The sequence below is a fragment of the Hipposideros armiger genome, unplaced genomic scaffold (genome assembly GCF_001890085.2).
Source record: "Hipposideros armiger isolate ML-2016 unplaced genomic scaffold, ASM189008v1 scaffold_358, whole genome shotgun sequence".
In the NCBI taxonomy this organism is placed as follows: domain Eukaryota; kingdom Metazoa; phylum Chordata; class Mammalia; order Chiroptera; family Hipposideridae; genus Hipposideros; species Hipposideros armiger.
The window spans coordinates 249,353-270,076 of record NW_017731708.1 but is presented as its reverse complement, the minus strand read 5'-3'; positions in this window follow the sequence as shown (position 1 = coordinate 270,076).

Below are 20,724 nucleotides of genomic sequence, written 5' to 3'. Positions count from 1 at the left end.
GTTGTTACCTGGTGAGGGTGAAAAGGGTAACTATTGTATTGTTCTGTACACCTGAAACTAACAATAAAAAAAATAAATTAAAAAAAATAATAAAGCCTATGAACTTTGCACCACCTACATTGTACACTAATTTCTAATGCTACTGTTTCACATTTGAAACTTGGAAATGTGGCTTGTTGGATTTTCCATATGTATAAGTGTTGTTTATATAATCATTTTATGTTTTATATCCTTTAATTTTTTTTTTTTGAGAGTCAAACCGCTAATCTTGTTTTTAAGAGCATGCACTCCAACTGAGCCATCCAGTGGCTCAGCGGCAGCTCAGCTCAAGGTGCCATGTTCAGTCTAGTTGCTGGCGGAGCAGCCCACCATCCCATGCAGGAGTCGAATTGGCAACCTTGTTGTTAAAAGCATGCACTCTAGCCAACTGAGCCATCCGGCCACCCAGTGGCAGCTCAGCTCAAGTTGTTGTCTTCAATCTAGTTGCAGAGGACTCAACTCACTGTCCCGTGTGGGAATAGAACTGGCAACCCTGTTGCTCAGAGCTTGCACTGTAACTAACTGAGCCGCTTGGCCACCCCTTAAATTTTATATACTTCATTTGTTCCCCACAAACACTTTCTATAAAGTATTCAGGGCAAGGCAATTTTAATTTTTCAAAAAGGAAATTAACCTGCATTGAGATAATTTGCCTAAGTTCTTTCTCACTGCTCGTCAGTGGTTAAGGCAGGATTTGAACCTCCATTTCCTCTGACATCTACTTTTAACACTTTCACCTGATATTTTGATGCTATTTATCATGGGACTTGATTCAAGAGTAATAATGGAAACTAATTTTATTTATATTAAATGGAATCAGGTATAATTTCTGCTTTTCTATGTCTAAAATGGTTGACTATTAGCAATACTATGTGGATCTACCCAATTTAGATAGCCAAGTCCTGTGTGGAGTTAGGGTAGATTTTGGAGTCAGACAAGCTGAGGCTAGAAGACATTCTGTCCCAGGCCAGAATTGTTACCTCTATAACATTATATAACCCCCTTAAACTTTAGTTTTCTCATCTTTAAAAAAGGTTGACAGTGGTGCCTACTTTTGAGATTCTTATGAAGATCGCATAGTACAATATTTGCAAAAAACCTATTTCAGTACATGATGCATTCTAAGTTATAGATAGGTCACAGCAGATATCATTATCAATAAGGGTTAACAAACACTACTTTGGAAAATTAAAGGAGCATTTTAATTGTTTATAGTATGTTTAGCATTGTGCTTTTCATAGTGGATAGAAAGTTATAAAATAAAACAAGGGCTGGCCAAGTGGCTCAGTTGATTAAGAGCTCACTCAAGAGTGCGAGCTCTGAGCAACAGTGGTTCAATGCCCAGCCTGAGCTGAGCTGCCGCTGAGCTGCCAACAGGTGGCAGGATGGCTCAGTTAAAAAAAAATAAAAGACAAGAAAACAAAAATTAGTTTAAGAACTATATGATAAATTATCAAGAATGTTAAAAAAGAATATCATTCTAAAAAAACAACAGCCTTTAGATAAACAGAAGTGTTTTCTGTTTAAAGCAAAATTTCATATATCTTTTCCTTCTACTCACTTGTCTCATTTACTCATTTATACATTTATTCATTCATTTAACAAATAATATTTAAATGCCCACTATGTTCCATGAACTGTGAGGAGATAGAAAGATGGAATTCTTAACTTCTAACTTGTATGGGTAATTTATCTGTTCATCAGAATGTAGAAATACCAAGAAGATTCCCTTTTTTGGGGTAGCCATTTGCGTATACTCTACATGCATATGTGAGCTCGTTAAAATGGATCAGGGCATAGAAAGTTAGCTTCAGGAAAATAATAGATTATGACTTCCATACATTCAATGGCAACTGGTAGGCTAATTTATAGAGATAAGTAGTGTATTTACTATTGAAAAACCTTTCAAAAGATGCTAAGAATAGGTATTAACTTACATTAAAAGCCTTATGCTATTATGAAGAAACAAATAATCAAAAGAAGTCACACAAGGAAGAATAAAATAAGATTATAACTTTTTATGAAAAAAATATTTACCTTGTGATAAAGAAATCCATAACTGATATTTAAGGAATCTGTTAAATGATCAACAGCTATTGACCTGTTATGAATTTTTCACTGCTTGGCACAGACCCAAAGAATATATTTCTTCCTCTTCCATGATGTAGGTCAAAGTAAAGACATTTTCTGGTTCAATATTTTAAGGTTGAGTTAAATGGCATTGGTATTGATCAATTTATTTTTAATATTGTGATTAGAAAAATATATAAATATATTTTCAGGTGGTGCCTGCAATATAACAGGCAGTGGAGTTTGAATCCAGTTTCTGTCCTAATTAGTTGTATTCTCTTAGGCAGGTTACAGAACAATTCTGAGCTTCAGTTTTCTCCTCTATTAATGAGACACAATGGTTTCTAAGACACAAGATGGTTGTGAGGATTAAATGAGGCAAGATATGGACGTGCCTAGGACAGTATCCAGGACATAGATGAGATTAAAAAATGTTATCATTTTCATTAAAAAAATATTTGATTTTTGGACTGTATGGTTTTCAAAGATTTGCTATGATTTTAATTCTACTTTTAATAATTTCTTAGAATCATTTTTATTTCCCTGTGGAAATATGGAAATGTATAACTAAGTTAGTTCAAAAGTCAAATGGGTAATATGGCCTAATTCCTTAAATTTATTTAATTTCAGCTAGCATTTAAATTTTTTTTTTATGGGAGATAGTCTTGTATGTTTGTAAACATCTCCAAATGACACAGGGGTAAGAGTACCAACTGATGGCTTCATTAAACAAATATTTTTTGCGTGACTACTGTGCTCCAGGCACAGTTCTGATACTGTGTACACAAACATGGTTCTCGCTCTCATAAAGCTGAGTGTGGTAAGTGCCATACAATGAAAGGAGAGGGTGCTGTGATACAGAACAACACGGGAGGTTAGCTCTACAATGGGTGGGCTGGGAAGTCTTTCCTGAAGAAGGAATATGTCAGTTAAGGATGATGAAAAGCCAGCAAGCTGTGACAGAACAGTGAAGAATAGCAAGCCAAACATCTGAAAGTTGTTTACAAGGAAATGATAAAGATCAGTGTGGCTGGAGCAAAGGAAGTTTGGGAAGAGTGGTGTGAAATATCAAAGGGCTGGTGGTGGACCCGATCATGCAAGGGCTTGTAGATCATGGCAAGGTGTATGAATTGTACTTTTACAGCATGGCGAAGCCATTGATGGAAAGTAGATATTGTAAAAGATCTGGCCTCTGTGTTATAATGTAGGTTAGAAATGGTCATGGACTAGGTTGGTGGCATGAGAGGCACAGAGAAGCACATAGATTAGTCATTTCTTCAAAAGATAAAAGTAAGGGGTGTGTGTGTGTGTGTGTGTGTGTGTGTGTGTGTGTGTGTGTGTGTGTTTCAGCATGGATTAGATGTGAGAGATAAAGGAGATAGATGAAGCTAGGATGATTTGCAAGTTTTTGGCTTAAGTAATTGGATAGTTTGAGATACCATTTATTAAAATGGGGAAAAAATGGATAAGGAACAGGATGATTTTTTTTAATTTTTTGCCGGGAGGGAGATTAAGTGTTCTGTTTTGAACATGTTAAGTTTGAGATGCTTGTGAAACATTCAAGTAGAGGCATTGAGTAGACCACTAGATCAGACCATATCATTCACTTGCTCAAAACCCTCCACTGGCTTCCACCTGTGTTAGAAAAAAATCTAAAATTCTTATAATGGCTGGCAAGGTCTTGTTTTGGCTTCTGCTTACTTCTCTGATCTCATCTTCCTTCTTTCTTCCCCTTACTCACTTCTCCAGACAGGCTTATCTTCTTACTTTTTGTGGAAACTCACCACATCATTTGTGCCTCAGGTGCCTTTGCACTCACCCTACTTTCTGCCTGGAAAATCTCTTCCCTCAGATATTTGTCTGTCTCTCACCTTTTACTCCATTCAGGTGTCTGATCAAATTTACCTCTTCAGATATTCTTCCCTGATCACTTTTCCTAGAATAGTTTCTACCTTCAATTCAACGTTCCCTGTATCTTGATTAATTTTTCTCCCTAGAAGCTATTGCCTGTAACATATAAATATTTTACTTGGATATTGTGTTTATGGCCTGTTTTCCCACTAGAAGATAAGCTTCATGAAAGCACGGAGTTTGTTAAGCTCACCAGTGTACCTCCAGACCCAAATTAAGACCTCATACGTCATGGGCAATCAATACCACCATAAGTATTTACTGAGTGAATGACTATGTGAGTCAAAGTGCAAAAAAGAGGTTGTGATGAGAGTATACAGTTGGGAGCCATTAGCATATATATAACTCTCCAGGAGTGACTGAGATAATCCATGGGAGAGTATGGAGTATGCAAAGAAGAGGGCTAGGACCTAACGCTAAGGCACTCCCAACATTTAGAGGTTGGATTAAGGAGGCTGGGGGAGTATCAAAGCCCACAGAGACCAAAGGGTGATAACTGGAGAAAACTGGAAGATCCAAAAGGAAATCGGAAGAGTTTGAGACGTGATTCCAAAAACAGTGAGTGCTACTGGAAGGCAGAAGCAACCCCTTTTTATCTTTTATCTTTCCTCCAATAAGATTATTTTTCAACTATCACATTATTGCTCAAAGTTATTTTCTCTATATAACTGAAACTTAGCCACATTGAGATTATTCATTATAAATTGGAAGTACTCAAGTAATTAATTTACTCTTGCGTACCATAATTATAATCCTTCCATTAAACTTTTTATCGCCTTACAGTTTATTGAGATACCTATTTACCAAATACCTAGAAATATATATATATATATTCCTCCCCCCCACCCCCGAAAGATTTTTATTGGGGAATCGGGGAAGGGGAACAGACAAGTTTCTGTCCTTTTGTTCTTCAGTCTAGTTGTGGAAGACGTTGCTTTATTGGCCCATGTTGGTATTATCATTGCACTTTTCCCAAGTGAGGCAGTCACTCGCTGGCCATTGGATAGCCCCTCACGTGGCTCACGCAGCTCACACTGGCTGCCGGCCGCTCATGCTGGCTGCCAGCCACTCACGGTAGCTCATGGCAGCCTGCTGCAGCAGGGGCTGCAGCCTACACCATTGCCGGTGACTCACGGAGCCCAGCTCCAGATCGAGCTGTTGTTCACCATCTTAGCTGTAGAGGGCACAGAATCACTGGCCCTCATGTGGGATCCGAACCGGGGTCCTGCTGCTCAGATTTGGCATCCCAAGCCAACTCTTTTATTTATTTATTTATTTTTTATTGTTAGTTTCAGGTGTACAGAACAATGCAATAGTTATCCTTTTTACCCTTCACACAGAAACAACTCTCCTCCCCCATCTACTGCCCTTCCACCCCCGATATCATGCGTATCTATTACAATTCTATTGACTCCATTCCCACTCTCTACTCCATGTCCCGTGACTATATGTAGATATAATTATAGTTGACATACATTATTATTCAACATCAGCTTCAGAAATACAGTGTGGTGGTCAGCCCTCTACACTGACTATGAAGTGGTCTCCCCAACAAGACATGAGTCCATCTGGTCCCCTACAAAATATTTACAACATTATTGATTATATTCCCCAGACTGTCTTGTCTATCCCTGAGGCCATATTGTAGTTACCAATTTGTGTTGTCTCATCCCTTCCCCTTCTCCTTCATCCCCACCCTCTCCCAACTAACAACCCTCAGTTTTTCCTCTGTGTCTCTGAGACTATTTCTGTTTACATTTCTCATTTATCCAGTTTTTTAGAATCCACGTATAAGTGAGATCATATGGTATTTGTCTTTCTCTGACTGACTTATTTCACTTAGCATAATGTTCTCTAGTTCTATTCTTATTGTTTCAGATGGTACTATTTCCTTCTTCTTTATAGCAGAGTAATACTCCCTTGTGTAAATGTACCATAGTTTCTTAATCCAATTGTCTACCGATGGGCATTTCGGTTGTTTCCAAGTCTTAGCTATTGTGAATAGCGCCACAATGAACATAGGGTGGATATATTTTTTCAGATTAATGTCTTGGGTTTTTTTTAATAAATACCTAAGAGTGGAATTCTGGGTCATAAGGTAGTTCCATTTCCAGTTTTTTGAGATACCTCCATACTGATTTCCATAGTGGCTGCACCAGTCTTCAGTCCCACCAACAGTGCACCAGGGTTCTCTTTTCCCCACAACCTCACCAGCATTTGTTGTTTGTTGATTTATTGATGATAGCCATTCTGAAGGGGGTGAGGTGGTATCTCATTGTGGTTTTTATTTGCTTTTCCCTAATGCTAAGTGAGGTTGAACATTTTTTCATATGCCTGTTGGCCATCTGTCCTCTTTGGAGAAATGTCTCTTCATATCCTCTGCCCATTTTTTAATTGGGTTGTTTGTTTTTTGGTGTTGAGTTCCATGAGCATTTTATGTATTTTGAATATTAACCCCTTATCAGATATCTTGATTGACAAATATCTTCTCCCATTCAGTAGGCTTCCTTTTTGTTTTATTTATTTATTTATTTATTTATTTTAAATATTTTTTTTTATTGGGGAATTGGGGAGATGGGAACAGTGCTGGGGAATTGGGGGAAGGGGAACAGACAAGTTGCTGTCATTTTGTTCTTCAGTTTGGTTCACTGGCCCAAGTTGGCACCATCATTGCACTCTTCCCAGGTGAGGCAGATCAGTCACTGGCTTCTGGATGGCCGCTCACACTGGCTGCTGGCTATATACGGTAGCCCATGGCAACCCACTGCCACAGGGTCTGCAGCCTATGCCGTTGCCAGCGACTCAGGGCAGCCCAGCTCCAGGTTGAGCTGTTGTTCAGCATCTTAGCTGTAGAGGGCAGTGTCACTGGCCCTTGTATGTGGGATCCGAACTGGGGCCCTCTAGCATTCCAAGCCAGTTCTTAACCATCGCGCGACTCGGCCGACCCCTTTTTGTTTTATTGATGGTTTCTTTCGTTGTGAAAAAACTTTTACGTTTGATGTAGTACCGTATGTTCATTTTTTCTTTTACTTCCCTAGCCCGCGGGGATGTATCAGTAAAAATATTGCTCAGGGTAATGTCTGCAAATTTAGACCCTATATTTTCTTCTAGGAGTTTTATGGTTTCAGGTCTTATATTTAACTCTTTAATCCATTTTTAATTTGTTCTTATATGTGGCATAAGGAGGTAGTCCAGTTTCAATTTTTTGCAGGTGTCAGTCCAATTTTCCCAGCACCATTTATTAAATAGACTATCTTTACCCCAATGTAAGTTCTTGCTTCCCTTGTCATAGACTAACTGCCCGTATATGCCTGGTTTTAATTCTGGGCTCTCTATTCTGTTCCATTGATCTATGTGCCTATTTTTATGCGAGTACCGTACTGTTTTGATTACTGTGGCCTTGTAGTACGTTCTAATGTCTGGAAGCGTGATTCCCCCCCAACTTTGTTCTTATTTCTTAGGATTGCCGTGGCCAAGCCAACTCTTAACCAACATGCTACTTGGTCAGCCCTACCTAGAAATATTTAAATCCTTAAATTGCTCCATAGATTATTTTTGTTCTCACTTCCTGTCCTTTTGTCTTTGTTCAGATAGTTGTAATCACAGCTAGTTTGGGGGTGGGGTGGGTGGATGAGTGAAATCAAGGTAGCACAAGAATAGTTGGCCCATTAGAGGAAAAAGTATTATTTGTCATTGATCGCTTATATATCAATTCCTAAAAGTTAAACTTTAGTATGAAGAGATCATAAAAGTTGTTTGAAAGCTAAGGGATTGGAGACTAATATTTGATCTATTCAACTAATATACATTTAATAAATTGACTTTTCAGGCTGGGTTTTACTTAAACAAAGCTAAGTTTTCTTTTATTTTTTAAAAACATTTTCAGAAAATAAATTTTCCTTCATCGTTGATGTCACCCAATAATTTCCTTGGTTTTGAACTACTCCAGGGAGATCTTATATAAACAGAATCAAACATGCATTTTTGTAGTTAATTATATCTGCCCTCTAATATTCTTACATTATTTAGAAATGCATTTGAAGCCGCAGTCTCCTTGGCCACTGGTCAAATGCATGTTATTTGCTTCTATCAGAAGAAACTGTTCTTTCGATTTAGATACCATGTAGTGTTCCAACATTGTTCTCTTGGACTGTGAAGAAAATATTGCATTCTCTGGTATTATGGAAAATCACATTCAGTTATGGAAGGCAGCTTTTGCTTGAAGTTATTTCTTACCAGTCCAGGCAGCATTTATCATTGCATATAGAATACTTTAGCTTTAGAAAAGTCTAAAACTGATTTTTATTAGCTTTAAAATATCAGCAAATTGGTTTCTCTTATAATTATTACTTCTGATACAGGTAGGACAAAGTGTTCTAAATTTGTACCTTCATGTTAATTTCAGTTTGAAAATGTAAGAAATGACAGCTTAAAAACCTTAGTCTTATCATTATACATGGAAATTAATCTCTCTCTTCCTTCCTCCCTTTCTCCCTCCTTTACTCTCTCTCCTCTTTCTCTTTTGTTTCACAAAGATTTAAAGGGGGATACAAAGATATAAAGAATAAGTTACAGTAAATATAAGACCTGTAAGATATATGAGGTCAAGGAAAAAAATAAAGGATAAAAAGTGAAAGAGGATTTGGAATGATGATACTGGTGATAAGTACACAGCATTTATAACAAGAGAATAACCTATGAAAAAAGTACCCTTGGTTTCCACAAGGTAAGCCTCACTCATGCTAAAAACTATTTAAACTCTTTAGAATTTGATTAGATTTCGCCAACTACAACTGGAAAATTTGAACTGTTTCACAAGCTTCCAGTGATTTCCTATGTGTTGAAGTGCCATAATTTGAAATGTCTCAGAAAGTATGACTTCATATGTGATCATTCCTACATTTCATTTGTTCCGTAGTTAAACCCAAGAAGAATTGCATAAGGGGAGGTTATTACGGTGCATGTTTTATGAAGTGTTCTACTTTTAAAGAAAGATATACAGTAATACCTTGGTTTGCAAGCGTAATTCGTTTCCAAAACAAACTACTCGTATTGCAAGACATCGCTTGTTTACCACATTAAAATGTATTAGAAATGTTTGCTTATCTTGTGGAACACTCGCAAACCACGTTACTCGCAATTCAAGGTTTTACTGTACTTGGTTATTGTGAATTATCTTTTTGCAGGTCTTGCCTTATCCACCACCCTTAGGCACCCTGAGCTCAGTGACAATGTTATATATCTTTAAAAAGAGAGTGAGTTTACTGATTTATAATTTGTGTACAGTGGAATTCATTGTTTTTGTGTGTAAAATTCTAGTGAATTTTGACAAACATGTACTTTGTTGTGTAACTGCCATGGAAATCAAGGTATAGAACTTTTCTACCACAAAGAGGTTCTCTTTCTAGTCATTCCTCTTTCCGCACTCCAGGGCCTTGGCAACCACTGATCTGTTTTGGCCCATATTATACTATAGTTTTGCCTCTTTCAAAATTTCATTTAAATGGAATCATACAATCTGTAGGCTTTGAGTCTCTCTTCTTTTACTTAGCATAAAGCTTTGAAACTCATCCATGTTGTTGCAGTACAACTTATTTATCCATTCACCAGTTGATGGAAATTTATGTCTTTCAAGTTTTTAGTGGTAGTGACTAAAGCTACTATAAAAACTTATGTACAAGTGTTTGTGTGGACATACATCTTCACTTCTCTTGGGCAAATGCCTAGTTGGGGGGATTGCTGGGTCATAAGGTGAATATATATTTAACTTCATAAAAGCAAGTTCCTTTTGACCACAATTTTTCATCTATTATTTTTGGCCAAGGATCTACACTGATATGGAAGAAATTGGGTACATGTAAATGAAAACCATTAATCAGCCATTAATCCCAATGAAATTATTAGGAAACACAGGACAATTAATTAAAATTTTTTTCTACCTGCTTAGTTACCCTGGTTACTCTGAATTAGCTGCTAATAAACAGTGAACTGGCTCAAAGGCAGCAGAAAACAAGTTAGAGAAGCAACTAAAATTGTGCTAAACCCATAAATTGGAAAATAAGTGTCTGGAGAAGGATTAGCTATGCTTCTGACAAATCATGCAGAGTGCTTGCTTTTATCATCTTTATACTTTGAGTTAGAAAATTAATATTTTTAAAGATTCTGACTTGAAATTAAAGGAGTTGAATTTATGTGTAAGTAACATAAACATGCACTAGATTATTTCTTTTGAAAATGTGAACTAAAAAATCAATTTTGTATCTGTTGTGCTAGGTTTTAGCTACTTGAACAGAGACATGTCATCAACTGCTGTCAGATTGAAATGTTGCTTGAAGTTCAGGTGTTTCAATGTATTTCCATAAATAGAAACCAGACACAATAAGAAATTCACATTTTTAAAAATTCTCTCACACATATTTTGTTTAAAAGCCTGGTGCTAAAAATCATACTTCTTAAAACAAAATTACTACCTGCAAGGAAATAGCTATTTTTTAAAATAATTTTTTAAAATTCTTTTTTTCTAGCTGAGCCATCCTGCCACCTGTTGGCAGCTCATTGGCAGCTCAGCTCGGGCCAGGAATCTAACCGGCAACCGTTTTGCTCATAGCTTGCACTCTTGAGCGAGCTCTTAACCAAATGAGCCACTCGGCTGGTCCTAATTTTTTAATTTTCATTTACATTTGACATAAAATATTATATTAGTTTCAGGTGTACAACATAGTGATTAGACATTTATATATAACTTACAAAATATCACCCCAATAAATCTAGTACCCATTTGACACCATGCATAGTTATTATAACATTATTGACTATACTCCTTATGCTTTACTTTATATGACTATTTTGTAATGACCAATTTGTATTTCTTAATTCTGTCCCCTTTTTCACCCATCCTCCCAACTCCCCTCCCATCTGGCAACCTTCAAAATGTTCTCTGATGTATCTGAAAGTTTGTTTCTGTTTTATTTGTTCGTTTATTTTACTTTTTAGATTCCACATATAAGTGAAATCATATGGCATTTGTCTTTCTCTGTCTGACTTACTCCATTCAGCCTACTAACCTCTAGGTCCATCCATGTTGTTGTAGATGGCAAGATTTTATGTTTTTTTAATGGCTGAGTGATCCATTGCATATACTCATATGTACCACCTCCTCTTTATCCATTTATCCATTGATGGACTCCCAGGCTGCCTCCACATCTTGGCTATTGTAAACAATGCTGCAATGAACATATGGATGTACATATCCTTTCAAAGTAGTGTTTTGGGTTTCTTCAGATAAATACCCAGAAGTGGGATTACTGGGTCCTTCTTTGTCTCTTGTTATTGCTTTTCTTTTAAAGTCTATTTTGTCTGCCATAAGTATTGCTACTTCAGCTTTTTTTGTTGTTGGTTTGTTACCATTTTCATGAAATATTTTTTTCCGTCCTTTTACTTTCAGCCTGTGTGTGTCTTTTGATCTAAAGTCTCTTGTAGGCAGCATATGTAAGGGTCTTGTTTTCTTATTCATTCAGCCACCTTATGTCTTTGATTGGAGCATTTAATCCATTTACATTTAAAGTAATTGTTGATAGATATGTAGTTATTGCCATTTTATTGTTCATATTTTTTATCTTTCTTTTTCTTCTTCTTCTTCTTAAAGAAGTTCCTTTAACAGTTCTTTTTATACTGGTTTTGTGGTGATGAATTCCTTTAGCTTTTTCTTGTCTGGGTAGCTCTTTATCTGTCCTTCAATTTTAAATGATAGCCTTGCTGGGTAGAATAGTCTTGGTTATAGTACCCTGTTTTTCACCACTTTGAATATTTCCTGCCAATCCCTTCTGGCTTGGAAAGTTTCTGTTGAGAAATCAGCTGACAGTTGTATGGGAGCTTTCTTGTAGGCAACTAACTGCTTTTTTCTTGCTGATCTTAAGATTCTTTCTTTGTTTTTAACCTTTGGCATTTTAATTATGATGTGTCTTGGTGTGGGCCTGCTTGGGCTCATCTTGTTTGGAACTCTCTGTGCTTCCTGTATATCTATATCTTTAGTCAGGTTAGCCAAGTTTTCCATCATTATTTCTTTAAATAAGCTCTCAATTCCTTGTTCTCTCTCTTCTCCTTCTGGTACCCCTATGACCCAAATATTGTTATGCTTGATGTTGTACCAGAGGTCCCTTAAATGATCCTTATTTATTTATTTATTTACTTACTTACTTTTAGTGTTCCAATTGGGTGTTTTCTGTTACCTGGTCTTCTAAATTGCTGATTCAATCCTATGCTTCATCTAATCTTCTCTTGATTACTTCTAGTGTATTTTTCATTTCAGTTATTATATTCTTTATTTTTGATTCATTCTTTGTTCATGGTTTCTATGAACTTTTTGGTGCTTATTATCTCTTTGTTGAAGTTCTCACTAAGTTCTTTGAGCATCCTTATAATGAATGCTTTGAACTTTGTATCTGGTAGATTGTTTGCCTCCATTTCATTCAATTCTTTTTCTGGAGTTTTCTTCTTTTCTTTCATTTAGGATATGTTTTTGTTTCCTCATTTTGGCTTTCTCTCTGTGTTTGTTTCTATATACTAGGTAGATCTGCAATGCCTCCCAGTCTTGGCTGGGTGGCCTTATGTAGTAGGTGTCCTGTAGGCCCCAGTGGCACAGTCTCCCTGGTCACCTGAGCCAGATGCTTCAGGAGTGTCCCTTGTGTGGGTTGTGTGTGCCTTCTTGTAGTTGAGCCTTGATTGCTGTTGGCATGTTGATGGGTGGGGTTGACCCTCAGGCTTACTGGCTGTGAGAATTGGTCATGACCACAACATACGAGTTGCCGTATGGGGGCTCACCCCATGGAGCAGGATTCACCCCAGTGGGCTCTGATGCCTGCTGAGACTACCCTTTAGGTGTACCACTTGTGGGGCTAATTGGGTGGTGTTCTGTTGTGGTTTGAAGCTGGCCACCAGGTATGTTGGTTCTGGGGGCTCTTGGGAGAGACTCCTGTGAAGACCAAGGTCAGCTGCTGCCTTTGAGGGGTACTTTGTTGGAGCTACAAAGAGGTCTGCAGTTGGTTGCTGCCTGTGCTGGACCTGAAGGACCATGAGAGAGGTCACACTGTGAACCAAATATAGATATTCAGCAAAAGTCCCATGGCACCCCAAGCCTGATACTGTCTGCTGACTGTCTGTAAGGCTCAGCCACTAAAAGAGCTTCGGGTGATATAGGAGTTGGGTGGGATGGAGTCCCAGGGAGTCACCAGGGTGAAGTGAGTAGAGCAACACAGGAAAGATGGTGCCTGGCCACTGGCTATACGGGAGGAGAGCTCAACACAGTGACATAGGTTTACTTTTGTATGGTTTATGTTATTTCCATTAAAGTAGAGTTTTTCTCCCCTACTACTGTATTTACAGAGGCTGGCAGAGTGCTGGATACATGGTAGGCATATTAACAGAGGAGTACAGCTCAGTGCTTAGGTGTGCAGGCTCTGGAGTTAGACAGCCTGAGCTCAAATCCCAGCTCCAGCATTACTGTTCATGTGATCTTAGGAAAATTACTTCACCATTCAGCATTTGTTCTTTCATATCCAATCTGTAAAATAAATAAAGTAGTACTTATCTCATAGAGTAGATATGAGGATTAGAAATAATACATGCAATTGCAATACCTACCACAGAATAAGTGCTCAATTATTGTTTGCTAAAGGATGCAGTAAACAAACATTCATTCATTTAACTTTCTATTGTGTAAAGATTTGTTATAGAAAAAGCCCTTTTAGTTGCCCAACCATATTATCTCTAACATTAAGTAGTCACACCTCCTTAATGTTCAGTTTTTTTCAACTACAAAATGATAAAGCTGGGTATTGAGATCTCTATGTTGTTGGTTTTTTCTCATTCTAAAATCCTCAATTACATGATTATAAAATAGGTTTTGTTGTCTTCCTTTGACTTGCCATTAAAGTAGTCATCCTCAATTACTTGAAATGAAGAGGTGCTTTTTGTGTGTGTTTGTTTTAACAAGTGTTAGGGGATAGTGGAATCATTTAGGAAGCTTTTTCAAATTACAGTTGTTTTCCCTTTTCCTTTGCCTCTGATTCTGGTACATGTGGGCAGGGGGTGTTGTCGTTCAAATACTTCCCCAGATAAATTAAATCTCCTTCTGACATCTCCCACTGATCACCTTCTGCTATCTGTCCTATTGAGAGCCATGGCTTTAGTAGGTATTATGAAAGGAGAGATGCTTAGTATCACTGCATGCATATGAGTCAAACATAACAGGTTTGTTTTTTTTTTCCTTTGGACAACGTGACGGCTATGGCTGTGTACCATTTATTCTCCCTAATTGGATTGTGTGAATGTCGCTGTCCTGAAAATTATTCTGTTCACAACTCTGTACCTACATCTCTCCAATCCTTAGAACTTCTTTATCAAGTGGCATTTTATTATTACAAATCTCTCTAAAAATTTACACTATAATAACGTTAGTTACTTGAATTTCCTTGTATTCTATTTCAGTGACATTCTATTTAGGTTTTGAGAGGCATTATATATTTGAAATGTGTTTTGATTAAATCCCAATGAAAAAAAATAACAAATCTAGGTTTCAAGTGTAAAATTTTGAGTAAATGTTTTATTCTGATTTTTGTCTGGTCAGCTTCAACTCTTTTGACTTACCTCCCAACCAAATGGAGAAATGGGGAAGGCAGATTCACAAACAACAGGAGATATGGGAATATGGGAGTATGGGAGTTGGGTCAGATATGGATGATTGGCCTGGAAAGCCTGAGGTGGATTTTGGCTTCCTTGGTGGTAGAAATTGATTGTTGGCTCAGGTGACAGCCTCCAACGTGGCTCACTTTGTGGCACTTCTTCTGTTTGGATAGATACCCTCTGAGGTCCTTGTTTTCTGCATTTACAGCCAGGAAATTTTCTACAGCTTGACTACTCTACAAGAATAGCATAAAGAAAAACATTCAATAGAAAACTCTGAAACCTAGTGTTACTTGTATTCCATTCTTCTTCTTATAGTCTTACATTTTCAATTACAATCAATTTTGTTGTGTGAAGTTTCCATTTCAATCAGTATGTGTCCAGAAAAGCTTTCCAGCTTGTTTCTAATTGATACCTACTAAAGCTGGCTGCTGTTTTGAAAGACATTTGGATATAAAAACTTCTTTCTAGATTGAGGAATTTTTTAGTAAATTCTTGTTTACATTTGCTATTGCAGATATGTAACTGAAACTCTAATCACATCTCAACATTCTCTTAACAAAAACAAAATCTCCCAGTATTTTTGTTATCCCTGAACATTTGAAAAAAAAAGTTCTGGGAAGTTTTGAATAGAAAAAACAAACTGGCTGTCCATTCCTTAGTATTGAAAAAACTCAGGCAATTTACTTTATGCAGACTTAGTGAGGACACTTCAGAAGAAAACTCGTGCAACTGGGTATATCTTGGAAAATTCTGACATCAAGAAAGAATTGTGTTTCATTCTGTGCTTAGGAGAGTAAAGTCTAATGGCCTTTTATTGGGTTGTCGGAAAAGTCATGACATATTTTTTCTATGTTTTTCGTTGCAAAAATGCATATGACTTTTCTGACACTCCAATAGCTCCAAAACACAGAAGCAAGACAGAATTGCTTCACCATTACAGATGTCTTTTCTGAACTTAACAAAAAATTTTAGTACATATCTGTTCATGAGGGTAAGATCAGAGCATAAAAGCATGATAGAAAGTATTTACCTCCTGGATATCCCAGAAGGAGCTCCCACTTGTAAGTGTGGGTCATAAGCACACTTTGATTCAATTTCACAATATTCAATATATGCGTACTATGTGCAAGGCATTGTGCGTAAATCTCACATAGTGTTTTAGAACTGAGTCACTTAAAAGCAGATTCAGGGGATTACCAGATTTTTAATTGCTACAAATTTAATAAAGGAGTTGTGATATTACAACTGATTCAATTGTCTCTTTTGAAATGTTACCTCTAAGTTTTTGGATTATACTTAGCACATTTTACACCTAGTAATGCACATCTGTTGTTCAGATGTACTGATGTGTTATTTTCAAACATTTTTTTTAATCTAAGTGTCAGAGATATTATGATACTGTTCATCAAATAAATGAAATGCCAGGAGCCTGCAATTCTTTACTGGGCCCATTTTCTTACTGAGTAAGAATTATATTTATATATGCTTTGATATCTTATTTTCATTTAATGTGGAAGGTCTTTCATTTGCAGCCTATATGCCTTTCCCTTCTTCAAATCACCAAACATATACAGTGAGAAGTACTATATGTTTATTTTTGTTTTTCATGTGTCTATATAACACTGCAATTTTATTTTGGGTGCTTTATTTTTTAATTTAAAAAAGATTATTAATTCAAGGCTAAAATGTCAATTAGTCTTTAGAATGAATCACTTGGTACTAAAATGTAGATTTTTTAATACAAATAATTCAGTTCTTATTCTTGGTAGCATCATTTTCTGAAGATAAAACCTCTTTTTGTAATAAAAGCTTTGAGGCCATTTGTTAAAACTGACTAACATTATAAGATAGGCTATAGAAGTATATGTATTTTTGGTGTCTGATCCTGTCTCCAATTGAGGCTTAATTCTGTAGATTGTGCAAACAAGCATATCCTTAACAAAGAAGTTCAATGATCTGAAAGTTCAGAAACTGATGTAGCAACTGATTTGGGGACTAACCACACCATTTTTTTGTAACCAAATTGGCAATAGATGAACCAATGCTTTGGACAAATGCAGTATAGAATACTGCTGTGAACAAAGAGGACCCTTTACAGTGGTGGTATACTGCATGGTCAGAAACTTTGTTACCAGATGGAGAAATAAAGCAGGAAGATTAGCCATGCATTCATCATTGAGAAGTAAGGGTGGGAGGTGTAAGAGGGCTCAAGTTACCAAAAACTGTTAGCACTCTCTGAAACACTGATGTGGCTAATCTAGCACATTTAACTTTGAGACTATTTCCTTGTTAATCTGTGTGTTATAAATGATTTTTGTTTAATACTATTAATCTTCACATTGATCCTTAGTCTAGACCCTTGCTCCTCAAAGTGTGGTCCACAGATCAGAAACCTGAGTCACCTGGGAGCTTATTAGAGATGCTGAATCTTAACTGTACCTCAGACGCAGACCTACTGAATCAAGATCTGTATTTTACCAAGATCTCAGTGATTCATTTGTGCATTAAAGTTGAAGAACACAGTGCTTAAGAATCATCTGAACATCTTATTAACATGCAGATTAGGACTTAGTAGGTGTGGGGTGGAGCCTGAGCTTCTGCATTTCTAATGAGCCCCTCCTGACATTAATGCTAAGGGTTGCTGGACCACACGTGGAGGAATTAGGATCAAAGTAGTGGTTCTCAAACTTCTCTAATGATAAGAACCACCCAGAGAGCTTGTTAAAAATACAATGCTAGGCATCTTACTAGAACTACTGAACAAGAATGTTCTAGGGAGTGACCTGGGGAAAAAGCTTTGATTTTTAGTTTTTTTGGTTTTTCTTTTCATTATTCGGGTAATTCTTATTGTAAGATGCTTGGGACACTCTTGTAGGCCAGTCCTTATATTTTGTTCTCACCATCCAATGCTTCTGAATAGAATACACTTGCCAATGGCTCAACGATAAAGGTTGTATAAACTCTTACATTTGAATCTTCAATGAGTTGTTGGCCGTATTTGTCTCCCCCAATATGATTTTACCCAGTAGAGGAAGGTAGTATTTCAAAAACCATTTATTGCTTTCTTTGTTTTGTGGTGGCTCTCCAGGAAAGGGAAAGATGATGAGAAGAAAAGAAGAAATCCAAATGGCTTAAAACACTTCCTCCACCTGGAGGTGAATCAGCCTGTCATTCTCCCCATCATCTTCCCCAGATTCTTTGACACTGTGGGGCTGCTGTAGACTCTGTCACTGTGTTTTCCTGAACAGAGAGCCTTTCCCAGAGGCCTCAAGCTGGGGTGTTTAATCAGAAGTGAATCTATCTGGAGGCTGTTGGTCATTCTTTGGATGTTACCTTCTTCCCTCAGGGCAAGGATCGGTGACCATCACAGACTTTCCTAAACTCTCCAGTCATATTTTTGACCAGCCCATGTAGCCACCAGTGCCTTACAACATATTTTGACCTGATTATTTGTGGTTATAAAGAAAACCATTTTTAGATAATTTATTGATACATGTCAACTGTTTTCAGTCCAAAATCCATGTTTGCTTATACTATTCCCTTTACTTAGAATGGCTTTTCTTTTTCCTTTATTGACCTAAAGGCTGCACATCTTTCACTGTTAGCCTCAGTCTCAGTCACTCATGAGCTTCTCTCAAATGCTCCATCACTCATCAGTTCTCTCTCCTGCAATGACTACGGAACTACATGCACAGGGAGGCGCAGAGGTGAGGTAATAAGAGAAAAAGCATGTTTTAGAATCAAAAGATCCAGATTTTAATTCTATCTCTGCCACTTATTAGTTGTGTGACTTTGGGCAAGGGATTTAACATCTCTGAGCCTCATTTTCCCCATATGAAAATGGGAATCATAATATCTACTAGTGCTTAGAGACTCATCGGAAATATCCAATAATTCATAGATTTTGTTACTTTTACTAACATTACTCATGTATTACAATTTAACTGCTTCACATGTATAACTTTCTAACTACTTTATAGACAGCCAAAGACAGAAATAGTTGAATCTCTCTTTTAATTCCCTTAGTTCTCAAAATGGCATAAGTCTTTAGACAAAGGTCTAAAAGCCCCACTTGAAGATAAACATGTAAAACCCAAGAATAAGTTAAAGAAGTTCTGCCCTCAGAGTTAGGAGCCAACACACACATGGACATGAAACATGGCATTTACCAAATGATACTCTATAGAATCCTGATCTTGGAAAATGCATAAATTGAGGGTGGCGGGGAAGGCTTGAGTTGAAATTAGTTCGGGAAACATTGCTAGCTATAGCCTCCTCATGACTAACGACTAATATTAAAGCCTTGCTGTAAGAAATCTGTTTAACTTTGTTTAACCAAGTGTTTTCTAGATGTTTTTATTGTGGAACATTCTTTTTCAACTAACATTTATGCACCATAACCCTTGACTGGTGTAAGAATCCATTAGTATGATCTTCAGGCACAGCTGTCTGATCTTTGTTCTATTTTTAGCAGCTTTATGTTGACAAACTACTAATCCAGGCTGTGTTAACCTACAGAGGGCAAGAGTGTGTCCATGCCTCTATAGACTATTCTATACCTTATGCTGTTGTAATATTCTGTTGTGATGAGTTAGCTGTACCTGACTCAGATGAGGTAGTCCCCAGCACATATTTAGACTAATCAGTTAGCAGAATTGCTCCAGCCATGTGTAGATAAACACGTATAGAAGATTGACACTTAAGGTCCATTTGAAGAAGGGCAATTGAACCTCACTCACTACATGCTCAGGTGGTGAAAATTAGGTTTCTTTGAGATTATAGCTCCATCTGGCCAGGGAAATATTGCTGATATCTCCAATGCATCTCCTTAGTGACTTTCTTCTTTATCCTTCAGGTAACTAAAACTGGTTTGTGATGTCTGTGCCTGGCCTTTCTATCAATCTAAACCTAGTCTTGGCATTTATCAAATTGTGGTCATACAGTGCAGTAATACCAGAAATATTTTCCTTGAAATAATGCAATCCTTCATTTTGATTTAGAAGCAATTTAAATCTTTCTGTGTTTTCAAGAATGCAACATGTCAAATGCAGCAGATTTAAAAACCCCATATTTTTAACTTAGAAATTATGTTATAAAATTACAATCTTTTAACTGTCATTAAACTAACTTGCTGGACTAATTATGTTCTTCACTGAGTTGTATCCTTACCTCTAAAAGTAGATTGTGCTTGATCTCATATCTGTTTATGCTAGTTTTACTTTTTATTGCATTTTCATGATTTAATTAATTGCATAGCCAATGCAGAAAAGAAGAAAATTGTTGTTGACTGCTTTGTATAAAAAAACTAGTTAAAAAGTAACTTAGAAAAAACAAACAAACAATAACAACAAAAAAAACCCATCCCCCCAAAAAAGTTGCCCAAATATTATTGCTGTAAAATTAGATGTGGGCAAAACAGGTGTAAAACCTGGGGGAGGCAGAGTCATAAAAATATGCAAATACTTTTAAATTCTTGGTTCACTTAAAGGACATTGAAACTGGGCATCATCGATAGTGTATTATCAATTATAAAAAGGCAATGCAGAATTCTAATCAGTGAATCCATATGCTAATAAAAAGTTTGGTTCTGAACCAAAATCTTGGTGAATTAATGTGTTCTTATGTGTTTTTAGTTAAAAAAGAATTATGTATGTTATGTGTCATGTATCACTTTTTATAATCTTTTGGTTTAATCACCTATCTTTCTCAGTAACCAACCAATTTGTTGGTCCAGTTCCACTATACTGGATTTTCTGTTGTATGATCATTGTGATAAAGAAGCATCAGATTGCCCCCTGTAATTTCAGCTCTCTCCCTTACCTAGCTCTAATGTGGACATATCTAACTGCAGTTGCTGCATCCGTCTCTCAGCTCTTTTCTGCTCAACAGTCTGTAGGAAAAGTGTAAAAGATGAAGAAGAGGCTCTTTCCTTGCTTCTGGATCTAACTTACTCCTTCTATCAGCTATTACAGCTGTTGCCTTACTCTCTATGAGTTCCTGAAATCCAGATGTTTGATTGCC